This window comes from Protopterus annectens, chromosome 17.part0 (assembly GCF_019279795.1).
Source record: "Protopterus annectens isolate FY-2018-M chromosome 17.part0, PAN1.0, whole genome shotgun sequence".
Taxonomy (NCBI): domain Eukaryota; kingdom Metazoa; phylum Chordata; order Ceratodontiformes; family Protopteridae; genus Protopterus; species Protopterus annectens.
Window position 1 is genome coordinate 120,188,100 of NC_056751.1, and position 8,757 is coordinate 120,196,856.

The 8,757-nt window shown below is 41.4% G+C and overlaps 1 protein-coding gene across 1 annotated transcript in view; it reads left to right on the top strand.

Moving 5' to 3' along the window:
• Positions 1–8,757, top strand: part of LOC122791409 (5-hydroxytryptamine receptor 4-like) — a 449,172-nt gene that overhangs the window by 87,606 nt on the left and 352,809 nt on the right. The window lies entirely within an intron of this gene.

Consider the following 8,757-nt stretch of genomic DNA (forward strand, 5'->3'; position numbering starts at 1 on the left):
AAAGTTCGAACAAATGAAGGGCTCCCATATATACATATATATATATATATATATATATATTTTTTTTTTTTTTTTTTTTTTCTATAAACATTTTTTCCAACATGTAAATGTACTGCATACATTTTTACAATAAATATTCATCCCTTTTTAACCATATAGCTCTATAACAAACTAAATTCATCATAAAGTCTCTGCATATCTCTGTAATCCCATACAATATTATATAGTAAATTGGACTGTCCATAAATTCAAAATTATTCAGTTACACATCATGCCATCCTGTTCTCCACTTAATTCTATAGTATCAGTATAAGAACCAAAAGAAGTAACATCTATCTTTATCTCCAGTTTGTGATTAACACCTTTCTATGCTTTTCTAGTCATCGCACATTATATAAAAATGGACTAACATTTCTTCCACTCCACTGCAGTTCTTTATAATTATATAACCTCTCTTCTCTAAACTTTATATTTCATATTTGCCTTCCTCTAGAATCCTTCGGTACATCAGTCAAAAAAGTCATGTAACTTACTACTTACTGTGATCGTCAATACTCTTTTTCTGTATTGCTTCCCTGTTCTTACTGACATACTTAAGCCATCCCTGTTTTAACAGAATGAATCTTCTGCATTAGTAATCCAGACTTTTCTATTTCTGTGCGTTCACTCAGATTCCATTTTGCATTTATTTATTTATGTTTTTCAGTTGCTCCTGATGTCCTTTAGGTGGCAGTAAAAAGCATTGGTAACTCTGCCATAGGCTGAATCTGATGTCTGACCTGACTTCTTAGAGATGTCCATCCTCTCCCTTCATGCTGGGCTGCTGTTACCTTCCCTAGCACATCAGCACATCATGGTACAAGGGTGGCATCTGCTGTGCCATCTCTAAATCTTTCTTGTCCCAGGCAGATGTACACAGCAAATTAAAAAAATAGCAGTTGTCAGTCAAGCATCAAACCAGGCCTCATAGCTATAAAACATCAGGCTGAGCACATAAGCACCTTATTGGGGGAAACTTTATTTTTGTTTGGTAAGTCTTTGATTAATATATTCCAGTCAGTGGTTTGATATCATCAGACCTTGATGGCATGTCTGCCTCTGTGAAATAAAACAGGTGCACCTGTGGAAGAGGAAATTCCCTGCTTGCATTACTATTACCAGTGCTGGTATCTCCTTAAGTCAAAGCACAACCATTCTGAATTGTGAGTCTTCCAAGGATTCAGTCACAAAACAATTCAGAGAACAGAACTCACACTACAGACATACCAAAATTAAAAAAGGATGTGTGGTCCTTTTGTTCACCCCATTTGTTGAGGCATGAGCAGGAACCTATGGACATCCTACTTAAAAGGACAACATTTGCTAAGAAAGAGAAGTACACCCTGATAGAGAAGGGAAGAGCAATTCCAGAACAGGCTGGTCTGCAAGCTTTCTTTCTAGATCCTAATGTGTCACATCCAGAAAGAAGCCTTTGCAACCATTCACTCTGATGCCTACTTTTACCAAGGCATCTGATGTTGCCTGTGGAGGCCATCATACCATTGATCTCAGGCATGTCCTTCCAGATCAAAACCACAACCACTTTGATGGAGCTGGACAGTGGTTCCCATATATCTAAATCACAGTACTGTGGGCATATTACAGAAGGGGAGGAAAGTATCCCTAGCATATTGGTACAAGAGGATATCTGTGTCAATAATGATTTCAAGAGATGTCCCCAAAGACTGCCACCAAACATACTGAAACCCTTATATATGAGCTTAGGATGACTGCCACCACTCAACCGCTGTCAGATGGCAGGTCGGCATCTCATTCCCTCCACCAGTCTACCCCTTCAGTAATGGTTAAGGCTGGATTAAGACTTTAAGCAAGGCAGACAGATAGACTCTGACCAGTTCTCTGGGTCGGGAGTCCATCCTGTAAAACAAAAATCTCTCTCTAGACAGACACAGGTTCCACTGATTCTAGGAGCTGGCTTATAGGTCCCAGGTCTCCTCCTGCTTAAGTTACAACACAGACAAAAGAAGACAGTGTTTTCTGCCCTCTCCCTTTCTGAAGACATATAATTTGTAAATACTGTCTCACTTGTGAGATAACCTTTCAAATGGCAATCTAAAGAGGCCTCTGTTTCACACAACATATACCTGAACCTCATGTGACCAGAGACACCTAAGTGTGTAGCCATAACCCAGCACAGGAAGGCTGTTAGATGTCTTTGAAGCAATGCATTTGGAACCAGACTCCTAGACCCCCGCCCCAAGGAAGCCTGACTATTTTGTAGAGTACAGGATCTTCACAGATTCCTATAAAAAAACTCAGTGACAAGTCCTGATGCAATATCTTTGGGTGCTGCTAGGGTAACTAAATTGGACTGGGGTATAATGCACTTCTCCAGGACTGGCAGAGTAGGCTTATATACCGTTTTAGGAAGAATGTGCACACAGCTGCAACCCTTGCCATCAGAGCCCTGAACTGTCAAATCAACATGGTAAAGTATTAGGGTGAACTGGTAAAGGAACGTAAAGAATTTCTGCAATAGGTGGAGGAGTAAATGATGAATCATTGAAGGCTAAAATCACCAGTCAGCTCCAGATCATTCTGCAGGTGGGGAGGTGTGCCATAAAACTTGGTGCAATGATGTGGCTAAAGCATCTAGGACTGTCACTACTGGGTTTGATATTAGTAAGTATTTCTAACTATGGACCATGTTCCTGCCTGTGGATGTCAAGGCTGAACTCCTTCATGCCTCCTTGGATAAGGAGTTGTTCACTGGGCCTCCAAAACTATCTGTTTTCAAAAGGTGAAGGAGAAAGGAAAAAACAATGGAGTGAGTGAAATGCATGTTCCACCCTCCAATTTCTAACACGATAGACATTAACCCACAAAGTAATTGCCCTATTACCAGAGTCAGGAAAAAGAGAAACAACTGAAAGAACGACCCTCTCAAGAAAAGATAGCAGCATGGAGATAGGTGAGGTCTGTGGTCCCTCAGGGCCTAGTCCCCAGTAGGTTTCTACTATGGCTACACCAATTGTCTTCCCTCCCTAACCCCAAACACTCACTCTTGCCTACAATTAATTTTTCTGCTCAGAACATATGAGGAAGGTTGTGCTATGCCATTAAAACTGGCTGGACAAAACATCAGATAACTGATTACAAGAGAGCATATCCAAAGGTTACATAATTCAGGTTTATGTCTCTCCCAAAATTATACAGTGTGTCTTCAATTGCAAAAGTTCAGAAGGACTCAGTAAAGCTCTTGATCTCAGAGAGGGTTTGGCTCAGGGCATTGTAGACCTTGTACGCCAAGGCCAAGAGATCAGTGTTTTTTTTTTTTTTACTCGAGTACTATTGGTGCCAAGAAAAGATAGACCCTGGAGACCCATCAAAGATCTCACAACACTAAACAGATTCCTCTGGGATCACAAATGAATAGTGCTAACCCTACAGGGCCTTGAAATCCTCATGGCAGAATAACTCTGAATGATAACATTATATCTCTGGATGTATGTTTTCAAATAGGTATCCACAAAGGCCACAAACCTGATCTAAAATATGTGGTGGGGACCAGAACTGTGAATTTACTTTCTTGCCCTTTAGTATAACTACTGTACCCAGAGTATTCACAAAATACATGGCTCCAGTCATAGCTCACTGCAGGACCCATGGCATCTATACTTACTCCTACATGAATGATTGTCTTATCTAAACCTAGAGGCAGAGCCAGGAGACCATATATAGATCATGGCCTATACCTTCTGGCCTGAACAGCTTCCAGAAACTAAGCCTTTCTTTTACACTAACAAAGTCCAGCCTAACCTTTATCAATAATGTAGTCTTTTTAGGGGCTCTGCTGAATACCACAGCATCCAGCATCTTCATCCCTTAGGACAAAGAGGATGCTTTAACCATCATCTTCCAGGATGTGACCCAGTGGACAGAAGTAATGGCCAGGGAATTCCCAAGTATTGTCTGAGTTTATCACTTCCACTGTATTGATGGTTTCTTTGGCCAGAGTGCACATATGGTTCCTGAATAACTCCTGGGAACAGTATAGCCATGTTCTAGATATTGCCATCCCAATGTTACCTGTGTGAGGAAAAAGTTACACTAGTAGGAAATATCCCTCAAACAGCCATCTGTAACCTAGACACTGAGCACAGATGTCTCAGGTGCAGTGTAGTGAGCATGTATTCAGAACCTCAAAGCATGTTGGACCTGGTGAAACAAGGAAAGCACATCAACAATAAGAAATTCTGCTAGTTAGTCAGACTGTCAGGACCTTTAAAGCTTAAGAAAGCACAGCCAATACAACAGTTATGTGGCACATAGACAAGCAAGTGGACTCACTCTGCTATCTTCTTTGCTGTCTAGTCATGCAGGCCTGAGAGGTAGTTCAGGTGGCATGGATGTCCCTAAGAGTTTCACTTTTACTCACTTTGGAAAACTCCTTGATGTAACCTGACACCTGATCCCCAGGAGTACATGCTAGACTAGGATACATTTTTGACTCCTATAGTCAGGTAGGGGTGGCAAAAACAGAATGTTTTTGATTCCTCAAAGAACAGACAGTTGAGGAAATTCTGCTTCAGAACCTCACACAAGTAGGTGTAGGTAGTGATTGCCTTTGCATTGAATTGGGCAGCTCAATTTTTTTCCTTTTTTCTTGTGCCCTTACTCACCAAAGGTATTTAGAAGTTAAGTGAGGGCAAATGAAAAATGATATTAATTGCCCCTTTCTGGTCAAGAAAACACTAGTTGTCAGTTCTCCTGTAGATAGTGAGGGAGAACCCTATATTGTTGTCCCAACAAGTGGACCTCCTGATGCTTATTGGAGGTCCCTGGACACCCTATCCTGACCACATTCAGATGTGGGTGCTTGATAGTTTTGACCTTGTTTGTTACCCTTTGGGCATCTTTATTCAGAGAACATTCTTTAAATCATGAGGAAGGCTAGGAAACCAATTACCAGGACATCATGTCTTGAAAATAGAAGAGACTTTCCATCTGATGCCAAAAGAAGAGCCAGGACCCAAAGGAAACACAGGTATATTTGGTTCTGCAGTACTTGTCCAAGCTATTTGTCTTGGGACTAGCCTACATATCTGTCAAGGTGTGTTTGTCATCTGTTTTTGCCTCTCTGTCTTTGGATCCAACTCTAGCCATAAGGCTAATGATTAAGTAGTACCTGAGTGGATTCCTCCATCTTAGACCACTTAGAATGTGAGCAGCCCAAGGGTTGGGACATAATTGTTTTCCTTGGAAAACTAACTTTTCCTCTTTTGAATCAGTAGCCACTACACAAATCAGATTTATGACATTGGAAAATTGTATACATTGTAGCAGTTACATCATCCAGAAGTGCTTCAGAGCTCCAAGTCCAAGTGTGCAAATACTCTTTTATACATGTTAATAAAGACGGTGTGACTTTGAGAACAAATGCTCCTTTCAGAATTTTCAGTGAACCAAGTGATTCAACATTCTTTTCCCCTAACACCAAAGGCAATGGAGAGAGTTGATGATTTACCTGGAGACAAACAAGGATCAAGAAATCAGACTAATATTTTCTGCTAAGAGAAATGATTTTTCATTTGCCAAACTATTTTTTCCTGTCTGATAAACTGCATTAACTTTTGTTATACTGAACAGATTAGAGTTCAGCCAAGGACACTGCTACTAGTACAACCTTCCTCAGGGCTGGACATTTTATAAGCAGCTACCTTGTCCTTGCTCGGTACTATTTCCAAGCACTACAGGCTGGACTTGATATCTCAAGCTGGATTTGTCTCAGACGTCTTGAGGGGCATGCTGCCATCTTCCTCTGCACCTTAACCAACCTTCCTTTCTTCCTTGGGAGAACAGTTTGGAAATCTCCCTATTGCTGTGGACTGTAACCATGAATATGAAAAAGACCAGGCTAGCACAATGTAGTGTAAAATATCCAATTTATTTATGGTATATAGGAGACAAGGTACAAAAAACTAAAAACCAGACTGGTTTCGGCTAAATAAAGCCTTCCTCTGTGTAATCCATACAATACGGTCTGGTTTTTAGTTTTTTGTACCTCGTCTCCTATATGCCATAAATAAATTGGATATTCTACACCACATTGTGCTAGCCTGGTATTTTTCATATGGATTGAACCTTTTTGGGCCATTGCACTTGCCATACCTGTGAGGGCTTGGTTCTTTACTGTAACCATGAATCACATGAAAGAATAAAGAAGAACTGTGTTAGCCATTTACCATAGTAGCAGAAGATGTTTGAGTGTGGTCACTGTTACAGTTCTACTGTCCTCCTACCATTACCTCTTACTATGTGGTTATTATTGGATAGCACGAGGTATCCAAGGTTCTTTCTTTCTTTTCCACTTCTACTTCTACCCTAGTTTCAATGCCTTGACTGAATGAACATCAGAAGGCAAACAAATTATAGGGGATGTACCGCTTTAGGAGTTTGCATTGATGTTAGCCTCAAGTGGGGCAAGAAGGAATTTTATACCAGGATGTGTCATCACCACTAAGGAAACAGTTCTCAGCCTCATGTGAACAGCAAAAGATGCTTAGCTCTGTAAAGTTGGGCCAAACATTAGAGTCTAATAGAAGAGTTTCCATTGCTCAGGACTACAACACATATATACGTATGTGTATATATATATATATATATATATATATATATATATATATATATATATATATAGGTTCATAGGTTCATAGGTTGGTACTAGGCTATCAGCCCTAGGGCCTATACAAGCCTAGCCATAACAATTCCCTGGCTATTTCTTCCCACACTATTTACTTCCCTGGACCCCTGTCTAGCAGGGTGACTGACGTGATCCCCGGGGTGAATTTCCTTTCTCCCATCCAATCGTCAAGGTTCCTTTTGAAGAGGACCAAAGAGGCACTCTGCTTGACATGTATGGGCAATCTATTCCAGAGTCTGGGGAGTCTCTGAGTCAGGAACCTATCCCTCCAGCATGTTTTGTTTATTGTGATGACAAGGTTTAGATTCCTGGAGCATGTGGCTCTGAGGGATTAGGATTTCTTTAAGTGTAGCATGTCCAGCAGCTCTGGGTTTGACATGGCCTTGTATGTTAAGCAAAGATCGCCTCTGAGTAGACGATATGTGACAGAGTATAGCTGGAGTTTTTTAAGGCGGTCAGCGTAGGGCATCTGCTTTAGGCCTGTGAGTTTTTTAGTGAGGTATTTCTTTGGCCTTTCCAGTTGTTGCACATGTCTTGAGAGGTACATACCAAACGGGGCATTGTATTCTATAATGGGTCTAATGAGGGATGAGTACAGTGGGACAATGACCTCCTTTTTTCTGGATGAAAATCCCTTAGTGATGAGGTGTGCCACATAGAAGGATTTCCTGACTGTTGTGGCGATGTGGTTATCGAAGGTGAGACCATTGGCCACCTGTGTCCCTAAGTCTCTTATCAAACTTTTGGTGTTTAGTGTACTACCACCTATATGGTAATTCACGGATACGTGTTTTTTCCCAATGGGGATAACTATACATTTCTTGGGATTGAGCTTGAGCCCATGGCTCTGGCACCAAGCATCTGTTTCTGTAAGGCCCTTTTGTAGAGTGTCCACAATATTTGGGGATTCTATAATGTCTCCCACTTTGCAGTCATCTGCAAACTTTATTATCCAGAGTCCCTTAGTGTTGGCCTGTACTTCAGAGAAGTAGATGCCAAACAAGAGCGGTCCCAGGACTGAACCCTGAGGTACTCCACTTGTCACTTGTCTGGAGCTGGATTTGGAGTCGGCTACTTTTACAGTGTGGGTTCTATCAGTAAGCCAGTTTGCAACCCATTGGGTGATGTAGGGATTAATGCCCAGCTTAGTAAGTTTATCTATGATTCCAGAGTGGGGGATGGTGTCAAAGGCCTTGGCAAGGTCTAGATAGGCTGTGTGGACCACCTTACCCTTGTCCATGGCTCTGGAGACTGATTCGAAAAAGTCAATCAAGTTCAGGAGACAAGATCAGCCCTTCACGAACCCAAACTGGGTGGTGTCCAGTGTTTGAAGGTTGCCAATGTCTTTGTTTATAAGTTCCATGATAATACGCTCCATGGCCTTGCAGATAAGGCTTGTCAGACTGATGGGACGGCAGTTTCCGGGATCCAAGGTGGATCCCCCCTTGTGGAGTGGGATAACTGTAGCTGTGCGCCACTCAGTGGGCACGAAACCTGAGGTGAAGCTATGATTAAACATGACACTTAGGTGAGGTGTCAATTCATATTGTAGTTCATGTAGTACATAGCCCGGGATGTCATCTGGTCCCATGGATGCTGTATTCTTAGCTTTGGATAGTGCATTTTATACCTGTGTGGCCATTATTACCAGAATTTGGCAATCTTCCGGTATTGAGATGAGCCATTTAGGGGGTGAGAGGGGGGTGAAGTTGGCACTGAATCGATCTGCCAGGATATTGGCAATATCCTTGGGATCAGTATATTTAATGCCATTCTGTTTCAGCTCAGAGCAAATCTGAGCATTGCCATTTAGATTCTTGACATAGTTATAGAATGCCTTGTTGTTGTCTTTGGAATCTTTGGCAATTTTATTTTCGTAACTAGCTTTGGAGGATTTTATGAGGGATCTCAGTTACTTACTGTGGCTGGTAAGGGAGTTTTTTGCATCCTAGGATTTTCCTCTTTTCTGCAACAGTTTCTTCCTTTTGTTGTAAAATTTGTTTATGGCAGGGGACCACCAGATTGGCTTCTTTTTTTTGGATGAGAGCATCTTG